This window comes from Choloepus didactylus, chromosome 2, assembly GCF_015220235.1.
Source record: "Choloepus didactylus isolate mChoDid1 chromosome 2, mChoDid1.pri, whole genome shotgun sequence".
NCBI lineage: Eukaryota > Metazoa > Chordata > Mammalia > Pilosa > Megalonychidae > Choloepus > Choloepus didactylus.
This window is the reverse complement of record NC_051308.1, coordinates 32,312,681-32,335,208: the sequence shown is the minus strand read 5'-3', so window position 1 is coordinate 32,335,208 and position 22,528 is coordinate 32,312,681. Positions and strand designations below refer to the sequence as shown.

The 22,528-nt window shown below is 40.8% G+C and overlaps 1 pseudogene; it reads left to right on the top strand.

The window, feature by feature from the left end:
* Positions 1-5,654: 5,654 nt before the first annotated feature.
* LOC119511286 lies at positions 5,655-6,211 on the top strand (annotated as a pseudogene).
* The last annotated feature ends 16,317 nt before the right edge of the window (positions 6,212-22,528 follow it).

Below are 22,528 nucleotides of genomic sequence, written 5' to 3'. Positions count from 1 at the left end.
TTCACCTTTCCCTTTTCATTTATTTTTCCTTTTTCATCATTCAAAAAGTTGAAAGGAAAAAAAAAAAAACTAACTCTCCATATCTAGGGCATGTTTTCTTAGTATCACAAACTATTTTCCACTTACTTGTCCGTGGATCTTGCCCATCTTGTCATATCTTGAAATCTCTCACCCAGCTTTATATAAGCAAGCTCTACTCGAAGTTGAATTTTCAAAAATATGTTTAGGGTCAAACATTATAATACAGATTCTGTCCACTATTAGAGCTATTTAGTAAATTTAAACATTAAGAAGATAGGTGGTCCTGTTTTATAAATTCCATCCTGCAGAAAGCATTTGCTGAAAGTCTCCATGGCCAACTAAGGTTACAAAACCAAGTCAATTAAGCCAGTGTGTTGCCCTCACCCTTGAGGTGGATATGGAGATGGCATAGCCAGGACTAGGGACTGGCAGCCAAAGAAGTGAGAGTTGAAGAATCCAGTTACCACACTCTGGAAACCGCTCTGGTCAAGGTTACCAGTGACTTCCACATTGACAAAACCAATGGTCAATCCTGAGTTAACATCTCATTTGACCATTTCACAGTATTTGACAGTGCAGGTCACCCCTCTTAACTGAAACACTTTTCTTCACTTGGCTTCTTCACTCTCCTGATTTTTTTTCCATCTTCACTACTTTTCTCAATCTCCTTTGCTAGATCCTACACATTTCCTGATTTCCAAACATTGGGTGCCCCAGAGCCCAATCATTGAATCTCTTCTCTTTTCTATCTACACTCATACCCCACATGACCTCAATTAGTCTTAAGGCTTTAAATATTACATATGATGGTTTTAAAACATGTCACAAATTCTCTGGCATTCCTCCCATTGAGAGGTTGGATCTATATCCCTTTACATTGACTCTAGACCAACCTTGGTGACTCATTTGTAACTAACAAAATGTAGCAAAAGCAGTTGTTTAGCTTTGCGATGTCCATTGGAACACTGTCCTTAGACCCCTATGTTGCCATGTGAGAAGTTCAAATGCTATAAGTTCAACTGTCTGAGTCTGTCATGGTAGGAGGGAGGTCAAGCCACATAAAAGAACCATGTTTAGGTGCTCAGTCAGCAGCTCTAGGAAGCATCAACAGCCAGACAAATTTCAGCACACACAAGTCACCCCCAGCCATGGGGTCTTCCCAGCTGAGGCCCCAGTCATTGTGGAGCAGAGATAAGCTCTCACCACTGTACAGTCTCTGAATTTCTGGCCCACAGAATCCATGAACCTAATAAAACGATTGTATTAAGTTTTAAGTTTTGAGGTAATTTTATATGTATAAGTAGTTACCAGAGTAAGAGATAAATGCTGATAACTCACAAATTTACACGTTTGATCTGTACCTTTCTCCTGAACTCCAGACTTATCTGCCTACTCGACCTCTTATTAAAAAGCAATCTGTCCAAAATATGTCTTTAGCCAGCCCCCTCCAAAAAAATCCCCAGTCCTTCCCCAGAGGTCCCCAGCGCAGTAAATGGCACCTTCATTTTCCCAATTCCTTGGAGTTAACCCAAATTCTTCACTTTCTCTCAGCCTCTGTGATGGTTAAGTTCATGTGTCGGTTTGGCAGCAAAAAACATGAACATATTTGTGTCCCATGTGAATGCTCACCAGAGGGTAACTTCAGCAAAGGAGGGTTTTAATAATCAAGTGGATAAGACTACCCATTCTATAGATATCAGTCGGCCTCTTCCCCAGTCACTTCTGCCATTGGCCAATGGGCTCATAAACAAAGTGGCCATGGTGGTAGAGATGGAGGTTATGCATGGGCTCAGCAACATGGACTTCCACTCACCAAGGCTGATCTGGCTACAGCCACTGCTGAGTGTCCAGTCTGCCAGGAGCAGAAACGAATACTCAGTCCCCAATATGGCACCATTCCTTGAGGTGATCAGCTTGCTAACTATGAACACGGAAGAGGCAATGTTTTATTCTTATTGGAATAGACACGTACTCTGGATACAGATTTGCCTTCCTTGCACACAATGCTTCTGCCAAAACTTACATCGACTTTGTCCTAGTTTGCTAATGCTGCAGAATGCAAAACACCAGAGATGGATAGGCTCCTATAAAACAGGAGTTTATTTCGCTACACAGTTACAGTCCCAAGGCCACAAAGCGTCCAAGGCAACACATCAGCAATCAGGCACCTTCTCCGGAGGACGGCCAGTGACGTCCAGAAAACCTCTGTCAGCTGGGAAGGCAGCCGGCGTCTGCTCCAAAGCTCCGGCCTCAAAATGGCCTTCTCCCAGGACGTTCCTCTCTAGCAAGCTTGCTCCTCTTCAAAACGTCACTCCCAGCTGCACTGAGTTCCCTCTCTTTGAGTCAGCTCATTTATATGGCTCCACTGATCAAGGCCCACCCCGAATGGGCGGGGCCACGCCTCCATGGGAACATCTTATCAAAACCATTACACGCAGCTGGGTGGGGCACAGTCCAAGCAAATCCAACCAGCACAAAAGTTCTGCCCCACAAAACTACAAAGATAATGGCATTTGGGGGACACAGTACATTCAAACCGGCACAGACTTACAGAATGTCTTATCCACTATCATGGTATCTCACACAGCCTAGTTTCTGATCAAGAACCCACTTCACAACAAATTAAGTATCGGAATGGGCACATGCTCATGGAATTCTCTTGTCTTACCATATTCCCCCATCATCCTGAAGCAGCTTGATTGACAGAATGGTGGAATGGCCTTTTGAAGACTCAATTATGGCCCCAACTAGGGGACAATACCTTGCAGGGCTGGGGCAATATTCTCCAGGAGGCCATGTATGCTCTAAATCAGTGTCTACTCTGCAGTGCTGTTTCTCCCATAGCCAGTATTCATGGGTCCAGCAATCAAAGGGTGGAAATGAGAGTGGCATCACTATTACCCCTATTTATCCACTAGAAAAATTTTTGCTTCCTGACCCTGCAATATTAAGCTCTGCTGGCCAATAGGTCTTAGTTCCAAAAGAAGGAGTACTTCCACCAGGAGATACAACAATGATTTCCATTGAACTGGAAGTTAAGACTGCCTCTCAGCCACTTTGGGCCCCTCATGCCTCTGAATTAGCAGGCAAAGAAGGAAATTACTGTTCTGGCTGGGGTGATTGATAGTGATTATCACAGGGAAATAAAACTGCTACTACACAATGGAGGGAAGGAAGAGTTTCCCTGGAATACAGGAGATCCCTGTATAGTATGTCTCTGTGATTAAAGTCAATGGAAAACTGCAACAACCCAAACCAGGCAGGAATACCAATGGCCCAGAAACTTCAGGAATGAAGGTCTGGATCACCACACCATGCAAAGAACTACAGCCAGCTGAGGAGTTTGCTGATGGTAAAGGAAAAAATGGAATGAGTAGTGGAAGAAAGTAGTTATAAATACAAGCTATGACCACATAACTAGTTGCAAAAATGAGGACTGTAATTGTTATGAATATTTCTCTTCCTTGTTTTATATTTGTATATATATATACATAGGGCAAATATTTTTTCCCCTATCTTATCCCCTTATCATATACATAAGTTGTATTAACTTTATGTCATAGTACTCAAGTTACAGGATATCAAGTTTGAGAGAGAATATTACCCAAGGACTTGCATGCTCTTCCAGGGAAATGGTTAGTATGTTTCCAGTTGTATGCAAGACAGTTAAATTGTGTTAGATGAAAGTATAACTGTTATTGCTTTTATTTAGTGTTTAAGTATGGTTTAAGGAGATGTATATGGGTGCCAAGTTGACAAGGGGTGGACTCTGATGGCTAAGTTCATTTGTCAATTTGACTAGGTTATGGTGTCCAATTGTTTGTTCAAGCAAGCACTGGCCAGATTGTAACAGTGAGGATATTTCGTGTATTTAATCATTAGTCAGTTGATCACATCAATGGCTGATTATATCTACAATCAACAAAGGACACTGCCTTCAGCAATGAGAGATGTCTCATCCAAACAGTTGAAGACCTTAAAGGAAAAACTGATGATTTCAGCAGTCAGAAAGAATTTCTAGCTGTATTTCAGCCAGCCAACTTCTCCTGGGAAATTCGTTGAAACCTTCATCAGAGACCCCAGCTTGCAGCCTGCCCTATGGAATTCAGACTTGCCAATCCCCATGGTTGTGTGAACCAATTTCTATAATAAATCTCTTAATGTTTGCATACATACATATATAGGTACTTAATAAATTTTGTCCAAAAAAAATGAATTAAATGAATGAATAAGTGCTAACATGGCATAAGAGTGCCCACTCAATTCCGTAACTGCCTTAGATTACCTGTAGGAAGGCCCAATGACAGCCCCAATGGCTAAGTATAGAAACTATGCTAACTGCATAGTTTTCGAGGTTTTTGCCATATCTCCTTTGACAAGCCAGTTTCATGTTTGAAGTATAGAAGGAGGGAGAAGAGAAGGAAGGAAGGAAGGAGAGGAAGAATAATAATCTCATTTTGCCTCCCTCCTTCCAAAAGTACCTCCTCATCTGTGTCTGCTTTCTGTGCTCTTGGAAAGAAGCAAGGAACACCTAGTTGTACACAGGGAAAAACTACATTAAACTCTGTAGTAGAGCTAATTGGGGCTTCTTTCCATGTTCTTGGTATGTCTCACTTGGGATAATAGTCCATGTTTATATTTAGGATATCAGTAAATCATCAAGTATTAGGACATGTAAAATTTCTCCTGCTGCATTGAGTAATTTTCCTCAACTTATAGTCAATAAAAGTGGAAGTTAATATAGAATGTGATTATCTGGGGAAATAAACTCTGGTTTCACCCTCCCATCGCCCATCTATCCTGATCCAGCATGCGTAGGGGGAGGAACACTTTTCCTTGTAATTAAGCCAATACAGGGGAAAAGAGACAGATTAATTAAGAGGAAAAGCAAAGTTAAGACATCACCAAGTTTACAAAACCCAGATTTCTTAAACCAATTTTACTAATACCTAGAAAGACTGGCTTGACTAGAACACCTAGTATTTCCATAGCACCTAGTACCCAGTTCTGTTTCTTAACTTCAGCTCTCTAAACTGAAGGATAGAGAATGGATGGAGAAGAGACTTAAAGCTTTCAGTGGGTTTGGGTAGCACTCTTTTCCTTCGTTTCTTCCATGAGGCATTCCCCTCAGTCCCAAAGACCATGTTTCTGCTCCCAGTGTCCTCTGTATTTGTCCATGCATAATGTTTAACACCTGCTTATCTGTGCCTCCCCCAACCTGAAAGCTACATGAGATCCAGAACTCTGTCTTGTTCACAACTGTATTACCAGAGTCTATGACACTGCCTTATACAAAGTAGTACTTAATAAATACTGGCCAAAATAAAATAAAATAAAAAAATAAATATTGGCCAAATAAAAGGGTGAATGACTGTGTTCCCAACACCTTCCAACTCTGCTTCTGTGGCTTTTATCCAAATACAGTTCTCTGCTATTAACCATTCTTACCTTGTCCTCCCCGCTCCTAACTCACTTGGGTCATTGCATATGGCTCTGTACTGTATTGCACTTCCAAAATACAACCACTCTGGCCCTTTCTTGTAGTGATTCTGGTCCTGATTCCCCATATTAAGAAAGAATACCTCTTCCCATCCTACCAGTTCCACCCACCCCTACCCTGCCTTTCATCAGCCATGAATATGCTCAGGCTTCAGAAAAGGCCCGCCGTCAATGTCCTCAGCTGTGGCATAAAGAAGGTCTGGTTGGACCCCAACAAGACCAAAGAAATCACCAATGCCAGCTCCCATCAGCAGAGTCAGATGCTGATCAAAGATGAGCTGATCATCTGCAGACCTGTGACAGTCCAGCTGGACTCAATGCTGGGAAAACACCTTGACCCGCAGGAAGCGCTGGCATATTGGCTGAGGTGAGCAAGAGTCCTGACAATGAGTGAATGCCCAAGAAGGTACGCTGGATGAGGAGGACGAGAACTCCACACCAGCTGCTCTGAAGACACCGTGAATCTAAGAAGATTGACTGCCATGTGACTCACAGCTTGTACCTGAGGGTGAAGGGGTATGTGTTCAAGAACAAGAGCATTCTCATGGAACACATCCACAGGCTGAAGGCAGATGAAGCCCACAAGAAGGCCCTGACTGACCAGGCTGAGGCCCGCAGGTCTAAGACCAGGAAGGCACACGGGCATTGTGAGGAGCGGCTCCCATCCAAGGAGGAAGAGACCCAGAAATAAAGCTTCTCCTCTCTTGTCTGTACATAGTCGCTTCCTCATTTATGTAGATCAATCATTTAATTAAACAAACCTTTGTCTGCCTGAAAAAAAAAAAAGGAGGAATATACCACTCCAGAAAAATCATACGATGGGCCTCAAGCCTGCTACAGAAACCACCTCAGTCCGTCACCCAGAAACAAACTCTGAGACCCCAGTAACCAGAAATCTCCCCTCAATCCCTTGTGGTTGCCCGAAGTACAATCACAAGCCTCCTGTTCGGGCTGACCCTACCCTGTGGTAAAGCTGGGCTTCTTCACTTACGCAGAGCTTAATCTTAATCCCACCATTGACAATGCTCCATTTTCTCCAGGACTTTGTATCATAAAAACATCCTCAGAGAACCAAGAACAGGCACTGTGTCTTCCTAATTCAAAGGAAGCAGGCACCCTGTTGAGCTGTCCACTACAATTTTTTTTTAAATTCAGTTTTATTGAAATATATTCACATACCATACAATCATCCGTGGTATATAATCAACTGTTCACAGTATCATCATATAGTTAAGCATTCATCACCACAATCTATTTCTGAACATTTTCCTTACATCAGAAAGAATCAGAAGAAGAATAAAAAATAAACTTAAAAAAAAAAAAACACCCAAACCATCCTCCCCATCCCACCCTATTCCACCCTATTTGTCATTTAGTTTTTATCCCCATTTTTCTACTCATCCATTCATACAGTAGATAAAGAGAGTGTGATCCACAAGGTTTTCACAATTACACTGTCACCCCTTGTAATCTACATTATTATATAATTGTCTTCAGGAGTCCAGACTGCTGGGTTGGAGTTTGGTAGTTTCAGGTATTTACTTCTAGCTATTCCAATACATTAAAGCCTAAGAGGTGTTATCTATATAGTGCATAAGAATGTCCCCCAGAGTGACCTCTCGACTCCATTTGAAGTCTCTCAGCCACTGAAACTATTTCATCTCATTTTGCATCCCCCTTTTGGTCAAGAAGATATTCTCAATCCCATGATGCCGGGTCCAGATTCATCCGAGGGAGACATATCCTGCGTTACCAGGGAGATTTACACCCCTGGGAGTCGGGTCCCATGCCACTACGATTTTTTTCCCTGAGAAGATAGTAATGCTATGACTTCTCCAGGAGCTTGTTGATGACAGGTAAGTCAAGTGGTCTCTTGATTCCTATCATCTTAACTTTACAATCCCCAAATTCCTGAAGTATAAAGTAATGGTGACATTTTTCTCCAAGAAAGGGAGAGGGTTTGTAACATTTAAACACCAGAGAAAGAAAAATGTTAGATAGGTCATGAGGTTGAGGAAACAAGATGTTGCAGCAATGTCCTTGGCACAATAGCCATCAAGCAGCAATAATAACAGGTAATATTTTTTGAGCACCTTTTATGTCAAGCACCAAACTAAAGCCTTTATATTCATACATTTGCAATTCATATAATTACATTATATAGAATAGAAACTATTATTATTTCTATATAGAAAAGCTGAGGATTAGAGAGGTTAAATAACTTTCCCAAGGTTATAAAGCTGCCATGTAGTAAGGTAAGGATTCCAACTCAGATGAAATTCATTCTAAAGCCTGTGGGCTTAAATATTTTGCTCCTTACCTCATAACAAGGTAAGAGAAATGAATACCAGTTAACTGATTAATAATTAAATTAAGCTCATTGTCTAACCAAAAGAAGAGAACACTAAAATGACTTCATTATAACAGTTTATTAAAATAGAATTTTTTACTTCATGTAAACAAATAAGAGAAAATTAATGATCAAAAAGGCAAACACCTAAATTAGAAAGAGAGACTGTAGAGTTGTCATATCTGAAGATCTTAAAAATGATCACTTCAATTCGATCCTAATAATTATCACTCCTGAATGGTTTAAACCCATCAGCCAGAAGGTAAAGGGATCAGAACAGATGCTCTCTCCAGGCCCCATTCAGCAATGAGATTCATGGAGGCCTAATTAAACTCAGTCATATGGTGGAGCCAGTGATTGTATTTTAGAACAGACTGTGACCTCTCCCTGACCCAGAGGATAGCAGCATCAGCACTTACAAGCCAAATGAAATAAGGCACTGTCAGCAATGTTTCTTACAATAAGAAATGCAGCAACAATAATAAAAAGCATCAAGATATAAAGTCACAAATAGGATGGGATCTGGAGCACCCCAGGCCTTCACGAGAATACGGAAGTGAAAATTCAAGAAAATTAAGTGCAACATCATAAGAGGGGCTTTCCTCAAGTAGGAATATATTATAATATATAAGAAAACCCATTCAGAAGACTTCCTAAGTATTAAAAGTTGGGACCTAGTTCCAACCACTTCCTCAGATACTAGCATGACATAGGAGAATATGAAAAACTAAAGCTAGAGAATACTATTATGGAATGATGTTAGAAGAGATAAATTAACTATTTTTGTCTACTTTAACAATAGATTGTCCTTTTCTTTGACGCTTGTACCTTGCATCTTTGTTTCTCATAATGACAACTTGTTATCCTATATCAACAACTGATCACTTGAATATTTTCTCAGGAGTAGAGTATAATTTCCTCTGAATCATCCACACCTTTTTGTTCCTCCTGCCTCGAAAGGATATAATTTATTTACTGACTAGCCATAGCTTAAGGTATACCATGTATGACTGGGGAGCAAATATTTTCTCTACATAAAAACAAATTGTCTAGGCAGTGATAAAACTATTACCTTATCTTCATTAGTACCTTATACTAAATATGGAATTAACCATTCCACAAAAGTATTAGCTAATCATTAGCAATCAGTAGAGCAACAGTTCTCAAAACTTTTTTTAAAACATTATCAAGATATTTTAGTTCAATCATTCATTCATCAGTAGGCATTTACCAAGCCCCCAATCTGCATCAAGTACAGTGCAGGTATTCAGGTGGATGATGCCCAACTTTTCTTATACAAATTCCCCAAAGATATAATTTTAAATTGTAAGCAAAGGTATCATTATATTATTAATGTCTTTTTGGTTTGAAGGGGAAGATTTGTTGGTTGGAGAAAATGAGGCAGAGAAATTTCCCTGAGCAGTGGAGTTAGAGTACACCTTTTTGGTAAGCTTTAGTTTACTCATAGAGCACAGAAGGCATTTTTCCAACAAGGAGAAAACAATAAATCAACTTCAGTGCTGTAGGAAGCAAGCCAGGGCAGAAGAGTCAGACTATTCCAGGAAGGGACAGATGACCAAATTCAAGGAGGTGGCTAAAGGAAATCTAATGTGAGCCCATTCTATGAGGACAGGGTTTGTGGGACCACTTCTCAGAGGAGATAGTTATGGCTGGCAGATGGGTGCTAGGATTATCGACCATAGTAGTCCCTCTAGGTTAGGGTGGAATTGGTTACTAGAAGAGGTGGGAAGAGGACATATAAGCAGGAACACATAAGAGGTTCCAGGTCTCAACCAAAAAGGGATGGGTTTCAGTACCAGCAGGGAATTGGAACAGGAACCAGAAACCAAGATGGAAAGCCAGACATGCAAGCTGGCCAGAAGGGATAGGGACTGGCCAGAAGCTGAAGTATCTGGGGGCTGAATGTTACCTTGGGCCTACTAGACACAAGGCGTGGCAGCAAGAGCCTATTTCGAGATCTTTCTGTTTAATGGTCAGAGAGTACTCGGGTGCTCTGTATGGTCAGTGTCACCCTAACTTAGGGCCTGTATGGAGTGGAGCCTGAAGAGCATCACTGCTGGCATCTGGGTAGGATGAGAACAGCCATGGACTGATGCCACCTGCAAAAACATACCTCTTTCACTAGCCTACAATGGTGTCTAACACCTTCAACAGTCTGACCACCGCTTTGGGTTAAGGCTGAGTCAGGAAACATCTTTCACAGACTGGATACGATTGTGAAGCTTGGGTTGACCTGACCACTAGTACATTAATACCTATTACTTTGAGCTCTGAGGCTAAAATTCAAATAATGATTTCTCCCTTAATTGACTGCTGTGATAATCCTATTCTGAGCAGAACCCTGAAGGTTAAATATTAAAGAACTATTGTGGAGCTATGAACCATGGTATAAAAGCACAGTAGCCTTGTAAAGCAAAATCTTTAGAAGAGATAACTAAGGTATAAATCCCTCAGCCCAAGGAACACTAAGATGGTAATAGTATGCCTAGACAACACTTTAGACTGAGGCTGTTGACTCTCTCTTTCACAGTCTCTTTCACACACTCTCTCTCTCATTCATAAATATTTCTTGAGTACCGGCTATATGCTATGTTGCGTGCTTAGGGGCTCCACAGTCTCTGTGAAGTTTGAGAATTTAAACAATTCTCCCTTCCCTTCTCTCTTTTTTTTTTTTTTTTTTTTTTTTTACTGTCTCTAGCTTTCTCTCACTCTCTCCCTTTGTTTCTACCTCACCCTTACTGCACTTACTGCAGTCTCTGATAATGTATCTTTCTGCAGGAATTTCTATTTATCTTCTTCCTCCATTTGTTCTTCTGCCCATCTTTTCAACCCCCTCTATTTGTCCTTTCTCTTTGCTAACCTCCTCCCATCTCCCTTTCCCCTTTTTCTCCCTTGCCTCCTCACCCTCCTCTTTCCCTTTAACTTCTCATAATAATAAATGAAAATACATTTTAAAAATAATAAATATAATCAGTCTCAGTAGGGAAAAATATTCTCTCAAGGACGTTCTTGTTAAGTGCATTACTTGGACAAACAACATGAAGTTAACACTAATTAACATATTCATACAGATTTAGGTGAACTACCTTACCTAAAAGAGACAGGCACTGGAGGAAAAAAATGCCAAAGAAATAATTTTTTCTGACGATTGGTAAGTTGAGGGCAGAAGGATGAAAGAACGGTCAATGCATGAGGCCCTCCATGAGGGCAGTGAGGAACAAATCATCAGAGTAAACGTTTAGCGGGAGCCAAGCCCTGTGCTGAACATATTTTTTTCACATCTTTTTTTTTGATCCTCACAGCACCCTTATGAGATAGGCAGAATTACTATCTCCAGATGAGGAAATAGGTGTAGAAAGTAACTGGTAGAGCTGGCTCTAGGACCCAGCCTGCCTGATATCAAAGCCCATGGTGACAGAACAAAGAGAAATCTCACCAGCTTAACAGTTCTGCCAGTTACAACAGAGCAAGTAGTAGAAGGGAACCATGGTAAGAGATGCTAAGGTCTACTGTTCCCAGTGGACTACTCCCATTCAGCTCTGCATTTGTGGTCCCTAACAGTGTGCCGGCACAGAGCTGAAGCTCAATCAAAGATTATTGAATGCATGAACAGGATTCAAAGCAGCAAGCACTAAAAATTCCTGAACTGGAAAAATCATTATCTTACCTAATTCAGGAACCATGCTGCTCCTGTGTAAACATTCCCAGGGACAACCCTCCTACAAAATAAGAGTCACAATTTGGTCACATTTTTGATACAACAGTTCAAGGCCTTCAGCTCTCACGTCTACAAGGGCTTTGACTTATTTTTCTGCTACTCATAGTTTTGTAAAATTTCATGTAATGAATTATTTTAAAATCATCAGAATGTAAATATTTCAGTGTAGTCATGAAATTTGGTGGCCTGGACAAGTAAGTTATTCCTTTTGTTTTGGAAAAAATAGAAATATAATGGATGACTAAGCAAGTCTATTTGTCTGGAAACTTGACTGTTAACTGTTAGCTATGCATGATACTTTCAGGGCCATTCTCTCACATCCATTCTTTAGAAAGTTTCAGTAACTCATATTTCTCTCCAGACTTCTGTGTAAAAATAAATTTAAGTTTTCTACAATAGTAAACACTTTACAATTAATTCAATATGATCATTTGTGTTCTAACCTGATTATTAAGTCAATGATAATTTTATTTAGGGATATTCATGCCTTAGGTAATATATGTGTTAAGATAGTCTCAACAGGTTGATTCTCCTCATATGATAGTACTTTGTGTGTATATTTAATCTATTTTGAGTCCTTTAGAAGGAATATGTGATTAGCTCAAGCTAGAGAAGGTTCATTGTGCCCATTTTACTGATTCTGAAACAAAACTCAAATGAGGCCCAGCAGCAAACATGGGAAGGTATTAAAGAAATGACATCACTTAGAATTCATTCAATGCCTGTGTTTCAGAATCACTCACTTCTATTATACTGATTACACAACCAGTTGGCTTTCTCTGTCCAAGAAGTTAAACAGATTATTAACCTGGGAATATTTCGATGCTAATGTACAGAAATTTTATTTATAGGAAAAAGAGAAACATGTTTTTAATGTGTTTATCTGCATTTAAAATGATAGAGGGATAAGACCACCATACTCTAGAATTTTGGAATCATGGAGTTGAAATTCTCCTCAGAATCATTTCATCAGGCCAAGTATAGGAATCACAAAGTAGCTGCTTGAAGATCCCAGTGATGAGGATCTTACTGCTTTCCAAGGTTGTCTTTATTTCTATATGTCTAATTTTCATTATGGAAAATAATATATTGTACCACTTACCTTTAAAATTTAGTGGCATAGCACAACAACCATTTACATAGCTCCAGATACCAGAGTCAGCAGTTTAGGCCCTGGTCAACTGGGCAGTTTTTCTGTCATGTTCCTTCATGGATCTGTGATCAGCTGCAGATTGGTTTTGTCAGTTTGGCTGGGCTCTCATGCATGTCTGGAACCCTAGCTGGGGCAACTGAGCCAACTCATCTCTGGTCCCTTTGGTCTCTCATTCTCCACCAGGCTAGCTTGGACTTGTTCACATGGCAAAGGTAGGGGTCTCAGCAGAGCAAGCAGAAATGCACAAGGCCTCTCTAAAGGCCTAGGGTTGGAACTGGCACACCATCACCTTGCCACATTATATGGGTCAAAGAAAACCACAAGTCCAGCCCAGATTCGGGGAGTGGGGAAGTACAGTTTGCCTCTTAATGGGAGAAGATACATTACAAAGGTGTGGAAACATGCAGGTGTGAATGATTGTGATCGTTTTTGTAATCTATCACATATATGGTAAAAAAAAATGCCTTCAGGAGGTGTTTGTTATATTTAGGAAATAATGGATATTCAAAATTATTGCTGACAGGGCGATGCAGGAATGAGACACGGACACAAAGCTAAGTATCCAGGGAGCAGGGGGCTCACTGCCTCTCGGGCTAAGTGGACGATAATGCCGAGTTGCTCCAGCTATTTATTAGAGCAGATCACGTGCATATGCTAAAGATCCTCAGGCTCGGGAGAGCCCACCAGATACTTATGTTTACATCAGGTGCATTTACATCAGGTGCTTACAGAAGTGTCATCATCATAGTCACAAGACTTACATCAGGTGTATATCCTCATCATAGTCACAAGACACATCTTTACAGGGCGGGCCTGCATGGCATTCTATGCAGGCCTGCGGCTCTGCACTCTAAGCCACCACCCTAGATATGCCTCAGGCAGCATGGAAGGCTCAGTTTCCCACATATCCCCCTTTTCGTTTTAGCTGCTGGTCAGATCTCTGTCTGCCACTTGGGCTCCGATCTGAGCCGGGCGTGGGAAACAAAATAGCCACAGGGGCAGGAGACCTCCCTTAAAAGGGGTGAGGGTTCAGACCCTTGCAAAGCTGGGGGGGTGAGGTTCTGTGCCCCACCTCTGTTGGCCCCCAAGTTTTCTCCCAATGGCTCCTCTGCAACTGTGCCTGTCTTAGGTTGTTCCTTCCCTGAGGAATCTTACCCATCTCTGGCTAACCAGCCATCCTCCAGGGCCATACAGGGTGATGTAAGGGAGGGGCAACACCCCCCAAGAGGGTTACTTTGTCTCCTTGACAGCCTATGCCCCGTGGCCTCCATGCCCAACAATGGTTTGGACCCAGGCAGCCAAAATGAGGAGGGAAAACTGAACGAACTGTACTCACAGCAATAGCAATAAGAGCCATCATTGCTGCCATCAGGTTAGAACCAGTCATAGACACCTTGTCTCATTGGATTTGTTTTTGAGCATCCTAACAATTTCTTTATCTGCCCCCAAGTTGGTTGTTGGGCTTCCCTAGTTCAGGGTGTTGGCCCGATCACTGTTGTCTTCAGTGTCAGACCCTGGAACTGCATCACTGGCAGCTAGATGTCCCATAGGAATTTTCTTTTCTTTGCTGGGTTCATGGTACAGCTTCAGTCGTCAAGCAGGTATCCAAAGTGGTGCTCGTCCATCACCTGGGGAAACACAAGCATAAACTCTTCCTCATGTTAATAAAGTGACCCTGTGGGTTATACGGAATACCTGTGGTGTGAAGAATCTGCCAAACAGCCATGAAAGCTGCAAATGTAGTGGATGCAGATTTTTGTTTATCTTGATTTGCTAAAGGGATGGAAAAGAAACAGTCTTTGGTATCAATAACCACTAAAGCCGAGTTTTCAGGAATCATGCTAGGATTGGGGAGCCCAGGTTGTAAAGGTCCCATGGGCTGAATGACAGCATTGACACTCCATAGATTAGTTAACATTTTCCATCTCCCTTTAGCCTCAATTCTATTCCAAGCTTTTTTGTCGATTATCAACAGCCTGTCACCAAGTCTCAAATTGATTAGCATCTTGGCCAGGAGGCACTTCCTCAGTAACTGTGACTGGGAAAGCAACAGGATAACTCATAGCACCCAAACTTCCATGCCGCTTCACCTCCGCAAGACCCCACCGAGCGCCCAACAAACAGGCCGGCCTGGTCAGCGGAGCGCCGCCAGGCCCAGGAAGGGGGGTGGGTGGGTAACGCGGAGGCCATTCCTCACAGCAAGGCACAGAAGGAGGACTGGGGCATCAACAAGAACAAAAAACCTGAGATTTCACTGGATCTTTTTTACCCTTATCATCATCAGAAAGAGGATTGGGACCAGTATCATCATCAGACTCATTCTTCCTCATCATCCTCAGCCCCCAAAGCTTCAAGAACAGACTCAACCAAAGACCATGTAGACCAAATAGTAGCAGGTAAATCAATTCCTTGCATATGTTTTTGTTTCAATTCCTTACCTACCCGCTCCCAGTCATGCAGTTCAAGGGAGCCAAGAGTAGGGAACAAGGAACAATATTTTTCAATAACCTGCAATAATTCCAAAATCTGTGATTTCCCCACCTTAATGCCACCGGCCCACAGCCACTGCCGTAAGAGGGAAATACAGACAATAACCTGCAATAATTCCAAAATCTGTGATTTCCCCACCTTAATGCCACCGGCCCACAGCCGCTGCCGTAAGAGGGAAATATAGGAAACATATTTATTGTGTCCTTCAGCATTACCCATTACCCTGCTTATAATGCTCGGGAGTCGTTCTACAAGGAACGCATACAAACACACGGCCGCTACCTCCACCCAAGTTCCTGCGCCGTTGCACCTCCGCTACCTCCACCCAAGTTCCTGCGCCGTTGCACCTCCTTCGTTCAACCGATTCTTCTGTCAGGAACCAGATCCGGTTCTTAAGTCCCTGTTTGGGCGCCACTTATTGCTGACAGAGCGACGCAGGAATGAGACACAGACACAAAGCTAAGTATCCAGGGAGCAGGGAACCCACTTTCCTCTTGGGCTAAGTGGACGATAATGCCGAGTTGCCCCAGCTATTTATTAGAGCAGATCACGTGCATATGCTAAAGATCCTCTGGCTCAGGAGAGCCCACCAGATACTTATGTTTACATCAGGTGCATTTACATCAGGTGTTTACAGAAGCGTCATCATCATACTCACAAGAGTTACATCAGCTGTATATCGTCATCATAGTCACAAGACTTACATCAGGTGTATATATATCGTCAACATAGTCACAAGACACATCTTTACAGGGTGGGCCTGCATGGCATTCTATGCAGGCCTGTGGCTCAGCATTCTAAGCCACCACCCTAGATATGCCTCAGGCAGCATGGAAGGCTCAGTTTCCCACACAAAATATCAAAAGGACAACTAGTAGGGCATAGACACTAACCAATCAGAATAGACGACAGCTGTAAACAACAGATATTGCAAAATTAATGTTTACTGACTGATCTTAAGGGTATTATATGAAGGATGATACTTGACTGGAAAGCCAGGAATATCCAAATTCTATCCTTGTCCATGTAGTTCCCAAGAGAAATATATGTCCAAAAGACACACCAAGGTACCTCATCATTGCCTAGAACTTTGGCACCAAATTCCAGCAAAGAACTCCAACTAAATCTTAATAGCCTCAAACCAAAGTAGGCCTAAAGGTCTGCTTTGCTTTTTACCCCTGGATGTTTGAACTTCAGAATCTGGTCTTTCCACACCTCTGCAACAACAGGCCATACCCATCAGGACAGAAGCACAGACCGTCTCAGATTAGTCACAGAATGGGGAGGGGAAAAAGCATCTAAAGAAAGAAAGATGGTTGGCGTTTACCACACCAGCTGCCTCACCATTTGGTGATAGCAGGGAGAGTCCTAGATGAGTTTCCACTCCAAGAGAGCAGTCTCAGACCTTATCTCAGCTTCCTAAAGGAAGAGTCCAGAAGGGACCCCATCCTTGTATACCAAACATTTCAGCTCAGCATAGTGATCCCACCCACTGATATACAGTGGCTGATAAATTTTTCTTAAACCTATCTATACCAAAACCTGGCCTTTGATGAAGAGTAAGAGATAGGGTGAGGAAGAGGGGCCAGAGAGAAGACGAGAGGCCAACGTCAAATAGCACTTAACACTTTACAAAGTACTTTTATGTGTATTTTCACACACAAATTCCCTTACCACATACTGAACTTTCAGGAAGCCCTGTGAATTTGGCTTAATAATCAAGTTTGCATAAAATGTCTCTCTTCACTATATTCACGAGTAACAATTGGAATTCTGTGGTTGTAAGCAACAGAAACCAATTCTGTCTAACTTAAAGATTTACTGGAAGCTTATGAGGTTGCTCATAAAACCAAAGGAAAAACAGAACCACCAGGACAGCTGTGGGACCCAGGCAATGAGAAGCAAAGGTCCTTCCTTCCAGGTACAATGACAAGATAAAGCAGCTCCAACGTTTTTGGTTTTTGTGTCATATGATCAAGAATCAGATTTCAGGGAGACAATGTCTGGCTGGTCTAGCTTGAGTGCATCCCTGCCCATTGGACAGAGAAAGGCATGGCGTTTTAATAAACAACCAAAGGACCAATTCCTGGTGGGGAGGACTAATTCCTTATTTACCAAAAGAATGGGGAAGGTTGCTGGGCCACCCAAAACAGCAGTTCCACTATGCTATCATAGCCACAGCATCATTAAATTACTTCATGAAGAAGTGCAGTGAGGCAAAGGTGGCCTGGGGACTGTAGTATGTAATAAGCTAATGAGCAGTCTCAGAGATTATAGTAAATTGGAACATGCAATATGGGTGCTTGAGAAATTCAGGAAACTTGCATAATGCTATATTCTTTGGGAGAACATATAGTCATATGAAGATATTAGATGAATGATATCAAGTATAAAATGAAGCCAATAGAGCACCATTCTAAGTTCCATTTTAATGACAATCCCGTATGCTACAACGCACAGTTTGCTGAATCTCCTTTCACCTCTCCAGTTCCTCTTCCTTTCCTCTAGCCTTGTTTATCATGCCCAAACTCTAGGGTTTATTGAAACAGTTGCCGAGCCACAATTATTGTATGAATTTGTTTTAAAACATGACAATATGGTAAAGCCAAGCATATTGTAATAATCTATTTTAATATATATATAAAACTCTTGGTTATATTACAGATTTATGGATATGTGATCTTCCAAATTGATGCCAACATATACTAAATTCCCAGTCATTTGAAATGTTTAGTATGTGAAACTAATCCAATTTTTTTTTATTTTGATGTTCTCCCATCTCCTCATTTGTTACAGTTCCTCTACTAGAATCATGTTCTTATTTATTTTCTCTCTGAGCATTCTTGGGATATTTCTGCTCAGCAGAAACGCAATATCAAGCTTCACTGTTTTATTAAATATATCAAATGGCAGACTCTGTGGATAGTGAGCCAAAAGTTCCTGAAGGATGTATTTCTTTGTTGCAAATTATTCCAGCAGTCTCAACAGAACAGTAAATACTGCTGTGTTTTATATTAACTGAATATGTGAGAACTGGCCCTTGCAAGGACCTAGTTGTCCTATGGTCTTATTTTTCATTTATCACGAAAAATTTTAGCTTTTTCTATTTTCTCCTCAAGGGTCATGTTTTCCTTGGCTTTTCTTCTACTGAGTTTGGTTAATCCCTTGCAAACCAGGAAACTCAGACTTAATATTTGTAGACTCTCCTTTGCACAAAATTTTCAGTATCTTATGTTTGCTGACACAGAGTCCATATGTCATTTAACTTAAGTATAAATTGTGCCAATTTATACTTAACCATACCAAAATTCATTTCTGTTTCTGAGTTTTCTGTTTTGTTTTTTTTCTCTGTTTTTGTTTTTAATTTTCAACAGCAGTTAAGAGAGGGTTGGCATAGTACATTGAATGGTCTCTTTAGTGAAGAATGATGATGTAATGTTTCCCCACAATTTTTACCTTTAAAGTTATTTAGTTCTCATGTTGATAGAAAAGTCAACTTTACTGGCATTGACTTTTGTTCTTTTTTTTTTTAATGGAAATATCTTGTTTTAATTTGCATTGATAATAATGAAGTTAATCATAGTTTTATATCTTTCTGCTACTTTTCTGTTAACTGTCTTCTTTCCATTGTTTTAAGTTGTGAACTTTAACATATGTAAATAACAGTGATATCTTTCAATGTACGATTTCACAAGTTGTTAGAGAGCAAATCTCAAAGAATGTCATGGGTCACAGTTTCACAACTTCAGCCATTCCCATTATTGTAAAATATAACATATATACAGAAAGGTGTTATCTCTCAATGTACAGTTCAACAAGCAGTCATATAGGTAATTGCAAAAATCGTTATGGGTTACAGTTCCACAATTTCAGTTCTTTTTTTATTATGCAATACAAGATGTATACAGAAAGGTGAAGACCTTCAAGGCACAATTCAACGAGTAGCTATAGAGCAAATCCCAAGGGATGCTATAGGCTACAGTTCCACCATGTCATTTACCTCCTTCCAGCCATTTCAACACCCCAGCATCCAAATATATATGTATCTATAATTATACAAAGTTTCAGTATTCATAGACCTTTGCTCAACCTTATCTAGTTTTTTACTACCCCTTCCTCTCACTTAATCTCTTTTGCCATCTTCAGGGGTGTCTAGGCAGTGAGCACCCCAACTTGTTCATATTAAAAGGGGGTGTCAACAGTATGGGGAAGGGGGCTGCATCTGATAGTTGACCTTAAAGAGGCTGTTGCCTCTGGGTGTTAGTACTTGTCTGGTATAGGAACACTCTGGTGGATTTAAGTTTCTGAGAGATAAAACATAATGAGTGAATCTTTTATAGAATCTCCGGTAGGGACCTAGGTATTTGGGAACTACTTTTGGTAAGGGCGTGGCATGCTGTGGCCAACTGGCATGTCTAGCTGGAGCTTGCATAACAGAAACTTCCAGGATAGCCTCTCGACTCTATTTGGGATCTCTCAGCCACTGTGACCTCAACTTGTTACCTTTCTTTTTTCCCCTTTTGGTCAAGTAGACATTTTCAATCCCTCGCTGTTGGGGCCAGGCTCATTCCTGGGACTCATGTCCCACATCAATACTGGCATTGACTTTCGACACTTTAAATAAATTCTCTAATATCTTCATGTGACTATAATTCTCTCCCCAAATTTCAAACTCTTTACATCTGATTTCATACTCACTGCATAAACCTGGAAAAGTCACTTTCTTCTTTTATTTCCATTTCCCTGCATAGATAATAGTATAGCTGCCACAGGGCATATTGTGAAATTCACTGAGAAAACACAGAGATAGGCTGCCTTCAGAGAGGAGGAACCACCCCATGAGTTGTTCTAGTCTTCCTGAAAACGCTTTGCTGACAAGTCCACAGTTCTGACACACAGATTTCTGTTTTGTTCTAAGGTTTCAAGTTTTCTCCTTTTATGAAGTAAACATTCCCTCATGAAGTTTAGTCACATGCTGCTTATTTTCTCAGTATCTCTGTTTCCTAAATAAAGGCATAGCATGGATTCAACTCCTGAATTCAGAGTCCTACCATAAACTGAGATGAAGGTTAAGAATCATTCTGCTACTTCACTCCCATAAGACTGTAGAATGTTAACTTTGAAAAGGACATAGAGAACATCCAGTCCAATCTCTACATTTTACAGACGAGAAAACTAAGCTCTTGGGAGCCTGAGGAATCTTGAGATTTGCCCAAAGTGACTTGACTAGTAGGAGGCAGATCTGTGGTTTAATTTCAAAAACATGCAATACTGATATTTCTATAATTTTCATTATTTTATTTTTTTTAAGTATCTTAATACTAAGAGAGCCTGGTAAAACTCAAAGTCTCAAAACAATTAAAATAACCTGTTGTGCTGCATTTCTTTACAAAAGAATTACAACTGAGGCTTATGCCTTTAAGAATGGTTTCTACGAAATGGTATAATCAAAGGTGATATTCAACATATTTAATAACAGTACATCATGGTCACTGTGCAACAATTGGTGAATCTGACCAACAATTAATGCTCCCAGCTGCATTTCAGCTGCATATCAGCCTGGGTATACTACTCAAAATGGCAGTGCCCTATGTTAGATCCTGAAGAAATAATCCTGGGAAGTGACTGTAATAAAATGAAAATATAGCAATAGCCAGTAAAGCTATAATATTTTCATTATTATAAAAAAACAAACTCAGTACAGTTTGTTCTTTTTCAAAAATTTAAAGAGGAAACAGGATCTTTTCTTTCACATGGTATTTCTAGTGGATTCACCATTGGATTTAGCTACTGGTAGTAGTAACAGAACTGGACTTCTGCAGCATGTAGGATTGATTGCCTCCTCAAGTTAAAATTTTTAATACATTATAAAATAAATGCTGGCTCTATTTATCCACATACATAATCCGTAGAGTTGTTATATTGTGTTTGGGGAGTGAGGACAAGATATATGCTTATTAGCAACTCTGAATACGGGCTCAGTTGTTGGCTGATTTACTATAGAACTTTGTAAACAATGGCGATGTAGTTTTTTCCAAAGTCAAGACCAAAATGCTCTATGGCGCTGGCTTTACTGAGCACGTCTGAATTTGGCGGCAGGAACCATCCAGTTTTCCTGGGTTTCTCTGTTATTTTAAAAAAACCAAGAGTGTTCCTTTGTTCTCTTGCTCCTATCTAGAAGAAATTTACAAGAATCATAAAATATTAGCATTAGAAGGGAACCTAGAAGTCTAATATAACATTCCACTCAAAAAATCCCTTTTGCAGCATCCCTGATAAATCTTCACCCAACTTTTTCATGAATATTTTCAATGATGGAGCACTCACTGCTTGAAAAGGCAGGCTGTTTCTTACTCTAGAGCTCCAGTTGCTATAAAGGTCTGTGTTAACCCTCTATACCAGTGGTTCTCAAAGTGTGGTCTCTGGAACAACAGCATCAGCGTCATCTGGGAACTCGTTACAACTGCAAATTCTCAGAACCCCACCCCAGATTTAATGAATCAGAGATTCTAAGGATGGGGCCCAGCAGTGTTTTAAGAAGCCCTCCAGGTGATTCTGATGCACACTAAAGTTTGAGAACCACTGCCTTATACATAATGCCACACAGGAGAATTAACAAGGACACTGTATTGTAACTCTTTGGGCTGGAGATATTCGACACCTAACTATAAAATTAGCTTTAACATAAAAGGGAATATCCTAGTTCATGAGGCTCAGGATACTGGGTAACTCATAGGATTGCTACAGATCCCTGGCTTCTGGGACTAGAAAGAAGACATCATTTATTAGGAATATCTCACTCTCCTTTGTGCTTGCAAACCAGGGTTCACACTGGCCCCAACCCCACCCTCACCCCATCTGATGTTCATTTCTGTCTGCCTCTGCTTGATTTCATTCTCTTCTACCACAGACAGACTTCTGCTCACAGTAGAGAAAATGGCTACATCCTGCACCAACACAAAGCCATGCACAAAACTTCACTTCCCTCAAGTATCTGACCTCAGAGGCAAGTCTTTTCCACCTCAGGCTCCAAATCAAGAAATCCCAGGTAAGAACTCCTAGGGCAGGAGATGTTAACCAAAGAAGGGCGCTGGGAAAGCTTGGTGGGCAGACAAATAACGATGGCTACTGTAGTACATTATATAAATTATCATGGATTTTACTTTGAGAGAAGGAAGTTTTGAAAGACCAATTGCCTTGCCCAAATCACTGAAGTCAGTGAAAATTTGTTGCTTTTGTTTTACAAAAAAATTAAAAGTAATATTTAAACTGTACT